Consider the following 12,522-nt stretch of genomic DNA (forward strand, 5'->3'; position numbering starts at 1 on the left):
TGTTAGTTTTCACTTTGTGTTTATTAATGCCACAAATCTGTATTGGTGTGTATGCAAATAATAGGATTTAAGTGCTTAATTAATTCAAAGATAAATGAATGTAGAATAAAATGAGGAAATGTAAAAACACCTGTTCAAGGATATCAGATTTTAAGCAATCTGTAACCTTCATAATTATTTCAAGGTTCTTCCCCATTATTAAAAAAATAGAATGCAGACATTAAGATAGTAATCATCAGTAGTTAGCTCAGATCCTACTGCCTTTCAGATATTTAAGTAATGAAATATTGGAAGTATTTTTGACAGTGATGGTTAGTCATGGGCAACAGATGAAGGCTTTTAATGAGGCTGAAGGCCTTCATGGCAGAAAGAATGCTGAGAAAGCTGCAACCATCATTTGGATCAGCTACCTCATGTCCAGTCCCTACCATATGAGAAAGCTCTGTCAGTCTTCATGGCTCTTCATACCAGAGCCTTAAGCTCTGCTCTCAGAAAAGGCTGTTGCATTGTACCTTTGGTACAGTTCAGAAGTGCAAGTTTGGGCTTAGATGAGGCACAGATTGGGAAAGACTCACTGAGCTGAGTTGGTATCTGGTGTGAGCGTTGAGCTTCAGAGCTCACATAATCCTGCTAGTTTTAGAGGATCAGATATTCCAGAGTCCTCAATGAAACTGCTCTCCCAGCCTAAAATGAGTAATAGGAATGATCTTTATTTGGACACAACAGCACCTCAGATAAGGAGAGGGAAATGCTGGTGGAATTCTCTCAAATATTGTGTGAATCCCCAGAAGAACTCATGAGTATGGGACATTCCCGCAGTACATTGTTGGGCCTGGAATAGGTGATGGAGGCTTTGGTGACAGAAAGATTAGTACTTGACTAGGAGCCTACTAGCATGGGCACACAAGCACATTTCTGACAGGGTAGCCAGAAGATGACTGTGACTTCTAGGCTTGTTCTGCTGCTGTATGAGGCAAGGCTGTGGTTCCCTTGCTTGCTGTCATGCAAACCCCTGGCCACATGTTTGAGCTGCTCTGTTGAGCTGGAGCTAGCACTGACATGAATGTGTGAACAAATTTAGAGATGCAGAGACACATCAGTCAAATTGGATATCAGCAGCCTGAGGCTGCCTCTTTTCTTTCCAGCACTAAGCACCCTACAACTGATAGACTATATCAATTAACCCGAGGTTTTCCCATGCTTCAGACAAAATAAGGAAATTCGTCTTTCTGCCTTCATTGAGAATTTCTAAGTTTCTAGTGGTATCTAAATTGGAGAGTTAAGAATTTAGATATTATTGAATTAATCTTCTCCCAGACTCAGTTTTTCTTGTATAGTTGAAGATAACAGCATAGCTTTGTCTTAGATTATATATGTTGCTATACCTGTCATTACCATTTTCCACAAATAAGGTTTATGGAGAGAGAAGACTTGCCAATATAATCGGCTTTATTACAGATTTCTATTTACTTTTGTTATTGTATCTTCAGAATGGCTTTGTTTGATTCCATTCCTTTGAGGAAGATTGCTTAATATTTTAGCTTGCCAATTCTAACACATTTCATCACTCTTAAAAATAATATTTTCAAAATGCTCCAGTAACTTAAGACCCTCTTTCTCAGATGTGATCTAGTGCTTACATGTGGGCATAGAAATTCTATTACATGCCAAAATTCTAGTGAAACTGGTGTAATATAGACATCTAAGATTTCTGAGACTTTTGGTCTCCTGTAGAAGATGTGGTACTAGTATAATCAGTTAGGTTATTGGTCTGTGCTTTTATTGGAAAAAACATCTTGGTACAACCACAGTCATAGATATAAAGACATTCTATGTTGTTGCTTCCCTATACTGCTATTTCCTTTTTAGATTGAAAGAGGTGATACCACTGAGAGTAGCAGTATAACTGCATCAATATTAGATGTTGTATTAACTATATCTGACATCTTGCTGAAAGTTGTGACATAGGTTCCTAAGTGCTAGTCTGTTTTGAAACCAAGATTTAGAGTCTAATTCCACAAAATTACTTCGCTCTTCTTTTACATTGGGGCTTTTTGTATGTTTGGATCTCTTGAAAGTTTTTACAGTTAGTTTTAGGATGCCAAACCAGATCAGGATTCAGACTTTGGGTATTATTATTTCTGTTTCATAATAAAGATATGACAGTGACAAGGAAAAGTGTGAATGAAGAGCAGAGCTCAAAGTTTTTGGAGCAGAAATAGTTCTTGCTAGAGATAAGCCCACACTACTGTTGCACTTTTATGGGGCTTATTTTGAGCTTCCTTAGAATTTTTGAAGCATTCTTCTGAAAACTAAACAGCATGGCTGCCTAAAAAGTAAATAAGTGCTTTTAGATATGGCAGGCAGATCAGATTGAATAAGAGTTCTAAGAATGCACAAAATTAAATCTGCTTTATTTAACAACACAACAGTTACTGCACAGTGGTAGCACTTCATGTGACTTGTCCCTGATGTTGCAACACCATCAACCAGAGAGGCTGAAAACAGAGGTGACTGTCATTGGCCTTGCTGAGAATACTAGTAAGATGTCTAACCACTGCCAGTCATGCTGTTTCTCAGCTCGCATGTTAGTCACTTACAGAAAAAAAGTAATAAAATTCTGTTCTCTACTAAGTCTCGCTGAGTAGCACCTAACCGAGTATCACAGCTGCTGGATTTCCACAGCCCACTCCAGGACTTCTCCCATCAGAACACCACAGCTGGGTGATCATATCTGGCCATCAGGGAGCAACTTGGGTCTACTGATTCAATGAGAAAGCTGTTTTGGACTTGAGCTTTCCTTTGGATGTCACAGGCAGAGTGTCAGCCAGTCTGTGTCATGTATTGATCTGCAGTTTCCGTCTTATTAGAATGTTGATTATGTAACATTAATAATTAATTTCTTTGGAGTGCCATGAAGTATTTACCACCTTCTGCTTTTCTGATATGATGTGGGACACCCCTTCCAGTCCCACCCCCAAAAACACAAAGCACCTTTTTCTACCGGTCACATAGATATGGTGCAAAAGCCCCATTGCTAAAAGGGCCAGCAGTTGTTGCAAAACCCGTCATGCATTGAATGTTTTTGTTTCTTTCTGTCCCTCTGAATTTTCACTGAAGTGTCTGACTACTGGGAAGCATCAAAACCAAAAGGAGAACATAAAGCAAAGGTAGAACTTCTTTTTCTCAGGGCTGCTCAGCTCCCAAGATAACTGAAACAAGGGCCCTTCTAAGTCCCACAGCAAGCGCATGTTTTTCTGAAAATGCTCTCTCATTCTCTCTTGCTCTCTCTTGCTTTAAAGCACACATCTGACACAAATTAATCTGCAGGGTTTTTAGTCATTTCCCATCCACTGCTGTGGCTAATTAGACTTGCTGATGTTGTTTTGGCCTAACCCTGAAGCAGCATGAAAGGAACGGCCCAGAGAGAGAGCGAGCGTGTTCTCCTTGGCTCTTCTTCCATGTACTCTCTGGCCCGTTCAACAACAAAAAAAAATTAGTTCAGTTGGCCTGAAAGGCACTGGGAGATTGAAAACCCCTCTGTAGTACCTTAAAGAACCAAAATTACTTAATTAATGTGGAGGCCATTCTGTGCGGTTACCATATGAATGAATAAGTGGACTGCCTGAGTTACAGAGCAGGAAAGAGGAGAGGATATCTGAGGTCGGCCTTGTCAGGGTAAAGGAATCCTAAACAATGAGGCCATTGGTTTAAGATTTGAGGAAGAATTTGAAAAAGAGCCCTGAGAGTGAAATCAAATGAAGCATGGGAGAGTATTAGTGGAGATTAGCAGTGCTGTGGAGGAACCCGGCTCAGGCTGCCAATCGCCCCTGAGCGCAGGCAGCTCTGGCTGCACTGCTGCAGACAGGAATTGGGCAGCGCGCTGCTGGAGTTCCACTGAAAAGTATTTTCTTGAGCAATGCTAAAGAGTTTCTCTTCCACACCCCCTCTCTTTCATTGACTTCTGAAAGTGAACATGCCCCCTTTCTGCTGATGCTTATTTTTTGCCAGGCAGGCTTATGACAGAAGTAGAAAAAAACAGAGTCAAGATTTAAAAGCTCTCTGGCACTCTCTGTGTAAATGGGAGATTCATTTAGTAGCACAGGGTTGTCACTGTGCACGTAGCACTTCAGACGAGAAGAGGATAAAGCCTAGTGAAACTAATTAAATTAATGGCTGTGTTTTTGATTGGGCTTGGTGAAGAAAGTGAGATGCATTTGCTCACATATAGAATGAAAAGGATGTATACTGGTTTAGTGAAAACTAGATTATTTTTCTGAAATATGAGTGCTTACAGTGATCTAAATTTTTCAGAGTTCTTTGAAGCCATCTCAGGATTTTTCACTCTGGAATCTTTCCTATTAGCCATGATTTCTAGAAATCAGTACCCACAATAGGGCAAGAACTAGCTGATGGCTAGTCTTTTGGAAGATGTAGGCTGCAGTATTTTTCTTTGTTTTCATTTGCTGTGTTTTTGAAACTATATTCTCTTGCATGTTCTGCAGTAACCATCCTGACTGGGTATCAGTTCCTAGCCCTTTTCCTACCAGCTATAAACAGAATTTTTGCTAAAAGCAAGGGGAGAGAAAGTAAATCAGGTCTCTGAAAATACTTCTATTGTGTGTAAGTTTTCCAGAAGACAATGGACTAGATCTTGAGTAACATTTGCAAAACTAGACACAGAATCCCAAGGCAAGACCTGCCAGAGCCTGTGGGAAGCCAGGGATCATGTATAGACCATGTTGTTCAGTTGTAACTAATGATCCCAACTGACTATAGCTTGGTAGCACCTAACAGCCTTGGAGAACAGTCGTTCAGTGCTTTGGTGTTAAATGCTGCTGTACTGTGATACCCAATAGATGGTTGTACAAACTTCACCTTAGGTATCCATCTTTGGGAGGCTGCATTGCATACTTCTCTACATCTTTATTCCCAAAGACTGTAGGTAATTTTGTGTTTTACAACTGTAAGCCTCAGTCACTGGAGCTTAGTCTTCCAGGTAGCTCTGGAGACACCAAGGGAACCCATGTGCCTGAAGTGCCTCTGAGGAATGGACTGAAATGCCTCAGTTGCCTTGTGAAAAGGCATACTTAAAACTTCACCGGTTTGAAACATTTTGGCCCTTCTGGGAAGGGAGTGAGGGTAGGGCCCTAGCTGTTAATAATCCTAATGGTTTTCAAGTAACACTGAAACTGGAGTGTGGCTTGTGTTGTAAATTAGACTGAATTAGTGGAATCCACACAAATGGTGCTTCGTTGCATAAACTGCATTTCAGAAGCAGATTGGATGACATTTTCCAATGTTCCCTCTGCAGCAATTGTTTCATTCCTCTACGAAAGAACAATTTAAGTAATTGAATTTTCCCTCAGGATAGGAAAAAAATTACCCCTCTCCCAGCCTCTTTTTTTTTTTTTTTTTCTTTTCTTTTCCATTAATTTAATGGAAACCAAAATTGTTTGAAATATTAAATACCAGATAGAGCTGTGTGGGGAAATATTTTTCTAACCTGCAAAACTTTTGTGTTTTCCTAAACATTCCTGTTTTGCTCTGAGATACCACACCCTTTAAAGGCAGGAGTACGTGTGCTTGTTTATGTATAGGTGTTAGAATTATGAGAGCAATGTGTAACCCCCTGGAAGTTACAACTTAAAAGTACTTCCTTTTTATTTTTTTTTTTTTTCTGATGAAAGAAAAAGTTGCCCAAAAAATTAAGAATCATTCTGTGATTGTATTCTTTACCCAGAGCCTGAGCTGGCTTGCTAGCAGGGCACTGCCTTCTGGCTGAGTGTTATTATGAAAGCCATCAGAAGTCTGAAATAAGTAGGAACCAACACAGAGCATGGCCACCCCCAAGTACTTAACCAGACTGCCTTCAAAATGTACCTTTCAGCCTGGCTGAACAAGAACTAAATTCCCTTTGGAAAGCAGCATTGGCTTTAGGAGACTTGTGACTCACTAGTCACCAGTTCTGTAGTTGTCATGCAGGACTTAAGGGGTAGTTTTCCAAGCTAGGCCTGACCAACATGTTCCACCTGGTCTAATGGAGTGTGTATAAGTGGCTTAAGCTGGACTGCTTGGGCAGTCAGCTGCAGGCCCAGCTGGGAGGCAGAACTACCTGTTGTGCCACAGATGAGGCCAGTCCCTGATGACATGTGAATCTTGACACAGCAGAAACACATCAGGAAGCCCTCCAAGACATAACCCCTGACTAAAAATGTTATGTGTTTTTGCATTTCTTTTTTTTACTTAAAGAAAATTACATCGTATAAATGATGAAGCTAGCTTTTTTTTTTTTTTTTTTTTTTCTTTTAACTCCAGAGCTAAAATAACTGTCAGAGGAATTGCACACACTCTAAACAGTCTACATTGCTTCTGGTAACAATAACATACGTGATGCTCCTGCTAATTCAGAATTGACCATGGAGTTACTCAACTTACCCTCCTCCACTGCAACACTGATTGCTCAACATATGGCCTAAATAGAGTTTCCAGCTGAATATGACTTTCTGTTAATTTAATGTATAATGATCAAATTTTGCCAAGTATTAATCTAATCAGCACTGGATAACATGTTTAGTTAAGAATGCTTTTTCTGCTAAATGTGTTGCAGGCGATATCTTCCTGAACGATAAACTATTCCCATTTCTCCACTCCCAACTGAACAAAACACAGTAACTTTTTATTGAAATATTTTTGTGTTACTTCAAACAGGCTTTAACCCTGATACAACTTCTTAATGAAATCTAATTTGAGAGAGGTGATTTCATTTTAAGAGGTTTTTCTCTGTCCTTTCCAGTTCATAGCAATTAGAAATCCTTTGCCTTAGAGCTCACATAGGAGACTCCTATTACTTTAACTTTCAAGTCTTGTTTTTCATGTGTGAACCACAAATGTGTTAACTTCCAATGATTCACAAATTAAGCTAATAAAAATAAAGGCAGGGAGGCTGGTAGCTTCATACTTTCTAAGAGTTTGGGAAGGGCTTTTTTATTTTGAAAAACAGAAAAACAGCTGAAGTCTCAAGAAAAAAAGAAGTGATACATGAGATCAAAATCTGTGCAGTTCTTTTAAAGGATTCTGAATAACTAATCCATTATTAAGATTCCTTTTAATGGCTGGTGCTCCTTCTAATTGGTTAAACTACTTAAGTATTTCAGCGTAGTCATTAGCATAGAAAGCCTGATTGTTTATGCCTTTTGATCATTGATGCTATCAGGGAAGAAGTTGGATTTTAATATTCTTGAGAAGGATGACTAGACTTCTGACTGCCATCCAGGCTTCTTGGTTGTAACATTATATGTCTAAGATCCTTAAGTTGCGTATAGAGATAATTTTATTTCCTCTCATCAGATGTTTTCATAATAAATGCCCTTTTTGTACTATTTATTATATGCTATACAGTGAGCTCCTTGGGAATCAAGTAACTTAGAAGAAAGTGGGAGAGAACACATTCTCCTTTTTGTAGACTGTATGGACTATATTGTGCCCTGGAGATAAATGCTAGCTTGGGGATTTTTAATGGAGGATCTGACTTTCTATGATCCAGTGTGAGTAGCTGTAGAGGCTAAATCATCTGCATTTCATCTGTTCATATTTGACCTAGGTCAACAAAGTCTGCTGGACCCATGCAAAGAAATGTATGAGCTAGTTTTGGTTTGGTTTGGTTTTCTCTGAAAACCGAGAATGAATCCCTTCAGGTGAACCTTTCCTAAAAGCTTTCTAGTGTCTCCAGCCTTGAGATACTGTTGCCTTATTGGTTTTGCTTTTGATTCTTTCAAATCAGCCCAGAAGCAAGATCTGCACCACGAAGAAGATCAACTTAAAAGCTGTCTGGTATGAACACATATTGGAAGTATGCAAAGTAGTCCATGGCATTTGTCATGGGCTAAATCCATTTTTGGTGTCAACAGGTACCCTAACAGTGCTTGTTCCTTAGTGACACCTGATAGTAGAAAACAAAGAATTAGCATCGTTAGTCTAAATTGGTTTGAAACTATAATTGTACTCTCACAGATGTGTAGTTGTACCTTTTCTGGACTGAAAACAGTGAGAAATTCATACTAAAAAAGTCTTCACAGGTGCACACATGAAGCTGAAATTTTGATCCAGAGAGAAACTGCACCTGTTGTATAGTCTTACTGTTATGGATAGTGGCCCACAGTAAAGCTGATTTTAAAAAGTCTGTCAAAGTTACCATCAAAATGTTCTTTGTTGGGTAGATAGGTAGGGGAATTTTATGTTAATCTGCTTTGGAGTGAGTCTAGAGAGCAGGTTTTTCTAAATGCACTTGTTACTGAATTCAAATCTGTTTCATTAATCAACTCATTGGCTCACGTTGTGCTCAAAGGTAGACTCCATTACTTTGGCTGGCTTTCAGAAGGCTGACAGGAGCACACCCGCATAAGTAGAGCTCAGTGAATATTGAAACAGCGAATAATTTATCTGACACATTTTGGCTAGGTTCAGGAGGTCTGCAAGAAAATTGATGGGGGGCAGGAGGGGGGAGTAATATTTTACACCGAGCAACTACAGAGTTGTGGAAATAAAAGCTGTGCTGTCTAGCTGCTCTGTGCCTACGTGTGTTGCACATGCAGCTCTGGTGTGCAGGCTGGAGGATGCAAAGAAACCTTTGGTTCTGGAAAGCCACATCAGCCACTCTCCCCCACCCACAAACCCTGCTTTCTGCTGGTGTGTTTGCCAGTAAAATCCAACCCTGTGAACATTTGCAGACACCAGTCATAAAAGCAGTCCAGGCACAACAACAGTTAAAGATGAATAAAAAAATATTAAGAGTCACAGAAAATAGGTGTGTGGGGTTTGTTTTGTGGTATGTGTTTTTGTTTTTTTTGTTTGTTATTTTTGGTTGGTTTGGTTTGTTGGTTGGTTGGAAAGAAAAATGGTTTAGTTCTCATGGCTGCTGCTATACATTACTGAATGTTTGATTTAGGTGAAACTTAACAAATTCAATTCCTTATTTCTGCTTACACAGACTTTATAATGCCTTTCAGAGAATTCTTTTTAAAAGGTCTTTTAATTGTTGTGACTTAATTGCATTTAAAAGTAAAGGAAAAGAAACCTGAGGAGGGAGGCTGTTTCAGAATGAAAGGCATGATGACTGCCCACTCTCAGCTATTGAGTCTTGTTTAACATTGCCTTAAATTACAGGAATTCTGCGTTTAGCAGCCTGTTGTCCCCTCGTGTATGTGGAAAGCCTCTGTCAGTCATAGGGAAAAGAGAGTTTCATGAGGTGAGTGGGAGGTTATCTATAATTACAAATGTATTATACTATAATTTTATTCCAAACCCTTCTGCTCGCATGCATGATTCATTCAGCATGCTATGTGACTGTCTACCTGACTTGTGAATTTGTGTGGTGAGGAGGAAAATTCTAGCTTGGAGAAGCATCTATGGTATTAATTCATATAAGGTTCCCGTGTTCATCAGAACAAAAGATGAACTTCCAGACTGTTCAGGTCCCTGGTTCTGTGATATACATAAAAGTAGATACACACACTGCACACTTACCAGGGTGCTTTATATTCTGTAACTAGTAATAGACAGTGGTCCACATTTCCGTTTTGTGCTCTGAGCACTTGATACATGATGCTTTTTTTAGCTGGCTTGGGTTTGTGCTGTCCTGAACAAATATTTCCACAGAGTTTTCTGTCACTGGATTTAACACCATTACTGTAGCACCTGACACTGTCCTGACAACTTGTCAGGATCACTTTCAAGGCTTAGAGTCCCTGGCTATATTGCTCTCACAGCTTACTGGGCCATTCTTGTAATATGGGTCACGGAAACCAGTCTGGAAGCACAAGCTTCTTTCCAGACACTTTTGAGTTGTCCCAGTGATGAGCTGGCACAAGCAATCACACCGTGTAATAGAAAAATCATTCCAGAAGGTACGTTTGACAAACTGGTATTTTAAAAAATTCTTCTTTTCTCTTGTCTAGCTGCCTGGTCACATCATTATATCCCTGTAATCTAATGAAACTGATAGATTAAATGTTTGCAATGAATAATTCAAATCCCTCTGAATTCCCCAGGTCTTTACTTTCCCCACAAGATTCCTAGTGATTTGAAGAAATAAATTTACTCTATGATACTGTTTAGAAATTCAGATGCACCAATCCTGAGCTGAAATAGTTACATTTTAGACGAAATGTGATTGTTCAAAATACACAATCTTTTCAGTTAGCATTGGCATTTCATTTAGCATGAAGAGGGGTGGTTAGTAGGTCGAGATAGGTTCTCCTTCCCCTCTACTCTGCCCTAGTGAGACCACACCTGGAGTATTGTGTCCAGTTCTGGGCCCCTCAGTTCAAGAAGGACAGGGAACTGCTGGAGAGAGTCCAGCACAGGGCAACAAAAATGATGAAGGGAGTGGAGCATCTCCCTTATGAGGAAAGGCTGACGGAGCTGGGGCTCTTTAGCTTGGAGAAGAGGAGACTGAGGGGTGACCTTATTAATGTTTATAAATACATAAAAGGTGAACATCACAAGGATGGAGCCAAGCTCTTCTTGGTGACAACCAATGTTAAGACAAGGGTTAATGGGTTCAAACTGGAACACAGGAGGTTCCATTTCTTCTCAGTGAGGGTGCCAGAGCACTGGAACAGGCTACCCAGGGAGGTTGTGGAGTCTCCTTATCTGGAGACATTCCAAACCCACCTGGACACATTCCTGTGTAACCTCATCTGGGTGTTCCTGCTCTGGCAGGGGGATTGGACTAGATGATCTTTTAAAGTCCCTTCCAATCCCTAACATTCTGTGATAATATATATATAGATAGGTCTACACAGCCTAGTTTAGTAACCATAGGCAGGTCCCAGGAGAGTTAATGGAGACATAATTTTTTAATTTATTATTATTATTTTTTTTTAATTAAAGGAAATTAAATCCCTTCTGAGAAGACGGGCAAGAGCCATTGACTCCATATCTATTAAGGAATTTAAGCATTTGGGTCACAGGTTCACATTTACACACCAAAATTAAACACTTATTACCACTATTTGGTAGAGAATCACTTTATTCAGTAAGAGGTTCTTGAGAACTACAGGTCATCCAGAAAATATGCTGAAGAGGGGGCTGCTTCTGAAAGCTTACCATTTTGCTAAGTGTGTCTCCACAAAGTCAGGTGTTACTTGCTGAAGCTGTAGTACAGTGGTCAGTTCCCATCTATCTTTTGTATAGTGGATATTGGCACAGAATAAGAGTTCTAGAAGATACATTTTGCCTTCACAACCAGAAGAGTTAGGAGGTGAATCATTCTGTGAAAACTGATACTTTTGTGTAGAAAGAGAATACAAGATTCCTCAGCTCCTGAGAGAGTATAACCAGAGGGATAATGACTCCTCAGACCTGCAAGGAACATACTCCCTTGGAGCAAGGGAAGTCTGAATAGCTGTTTAAATCAGAAATGAACATATTCTCAATTATAATACCGTTGGCTAGATTAAGAATTCTGTGTTGGGGCTTGGATCATGCCTCAGTTGTTAAGGAGGGAGTCATTCAAAAGCATCATTACAGCAAACAACATGTCAATTTGCTGTCAGATGAACTAACTCCAGTATCAACAATAATGTAACTGCAGCAGCATTAAGCTCATATTGAGATCTGAGCATATTGGGCTGAAATCTGTGGTGGGCTAGAGGGGAGGTGAGTTAGTCCCTGCTTTGCCTGCTCTTGAGCTACTAAACTGTCCTGAGTGGTCTGATATTGATAGCCCTCAGAAATCTGGTGCTACACTCTGTATGCTCTAGGTCTGATTCACTATGGTCTTTTCCTTCAAGGGAAGCTGGATGTAAATGGTTAAGTCACACCTTTGGCAAGTCAGAAGTAGATGTAAGGCTGGCTTTACCAATTCCCCCTATCCAGATTTGAAGTTATCTCAGCTTCTTGGACAATTTCAAACACTGACTAAACAAAGAAGGAAAAAAACAAAAAAACAACGAAACCAAAACCCCAAACAAACCACCATAAACTTGAACACTCATCTTCCCACTGTTTAATTGGGAGTTGACAAGAAAATTGAGTTGTACATCTGTGGCAGTGTTAAATTACATTTATTAAGAAACAACTTTTGCAGCAATCTGTATGCTTTCTCTTGCTCACTTTCACACTGAGCTATAAGGTTATACTACAGCATTCCTTTTAAGGTTGCTGCTGCACAATCTGAGCATTACTCATCAAGTGAGGTTCTGTTTCTGCTGGACCCTCCATGATATTTTCGTTTTTTTGTTTTTATTTCCCAAGCACTGCTTTCATCCTGCCTTGGGTCATTTACTCTTGTTCAGTTACTCCACTCTAGCAGAGTGGCATCAAAGGTATGCCTGCTGCTGATTCCCAGCGTTTTTGTATTTCATAATAGTACCAGAGAACATTTGTGAAAATGAAGTTCATCCTTGTAACATAGTATGTCTGGGAGCTATATGGAAAGTAATCAATGAGTAAGTCTGTATCAGGTACAGGTCATTAAGTTATTGGAAGCTAGTTTATGTGGAGTCTGTGAGTTGTATG

General features: G+C 39.7%; 1 long non-coding RNA gene across 2 annotated transcripts in view; it reads left to right on the forward strand.

The window, feature by feature from the left end:
* Positions 1-12,522, forward strand: part of LOC110365670 (uncharacterized) — a 100,161-nt gene that overhangs the window by 70,295 nt on the left and 17,344 nt on the right. The gene's annotated exons all lie outside the window — the stretch shown is intronic.

This window comes from Columba livia, chromosome 3, assembly GCF_036013475.1.
Source record: "Columba livia isolate bColLiv1 breed racing homer chromosome 3, bColLiv1.pat.W.v2, whole genome shotgun sequence".
In the NCBI taxonomy this organism is placed as follows: domain Eukaryota; kingdom Metazoa; phylum Chordata; class Aves; order Columbiformes; family Columbidae; genus Columba; species Columba livia.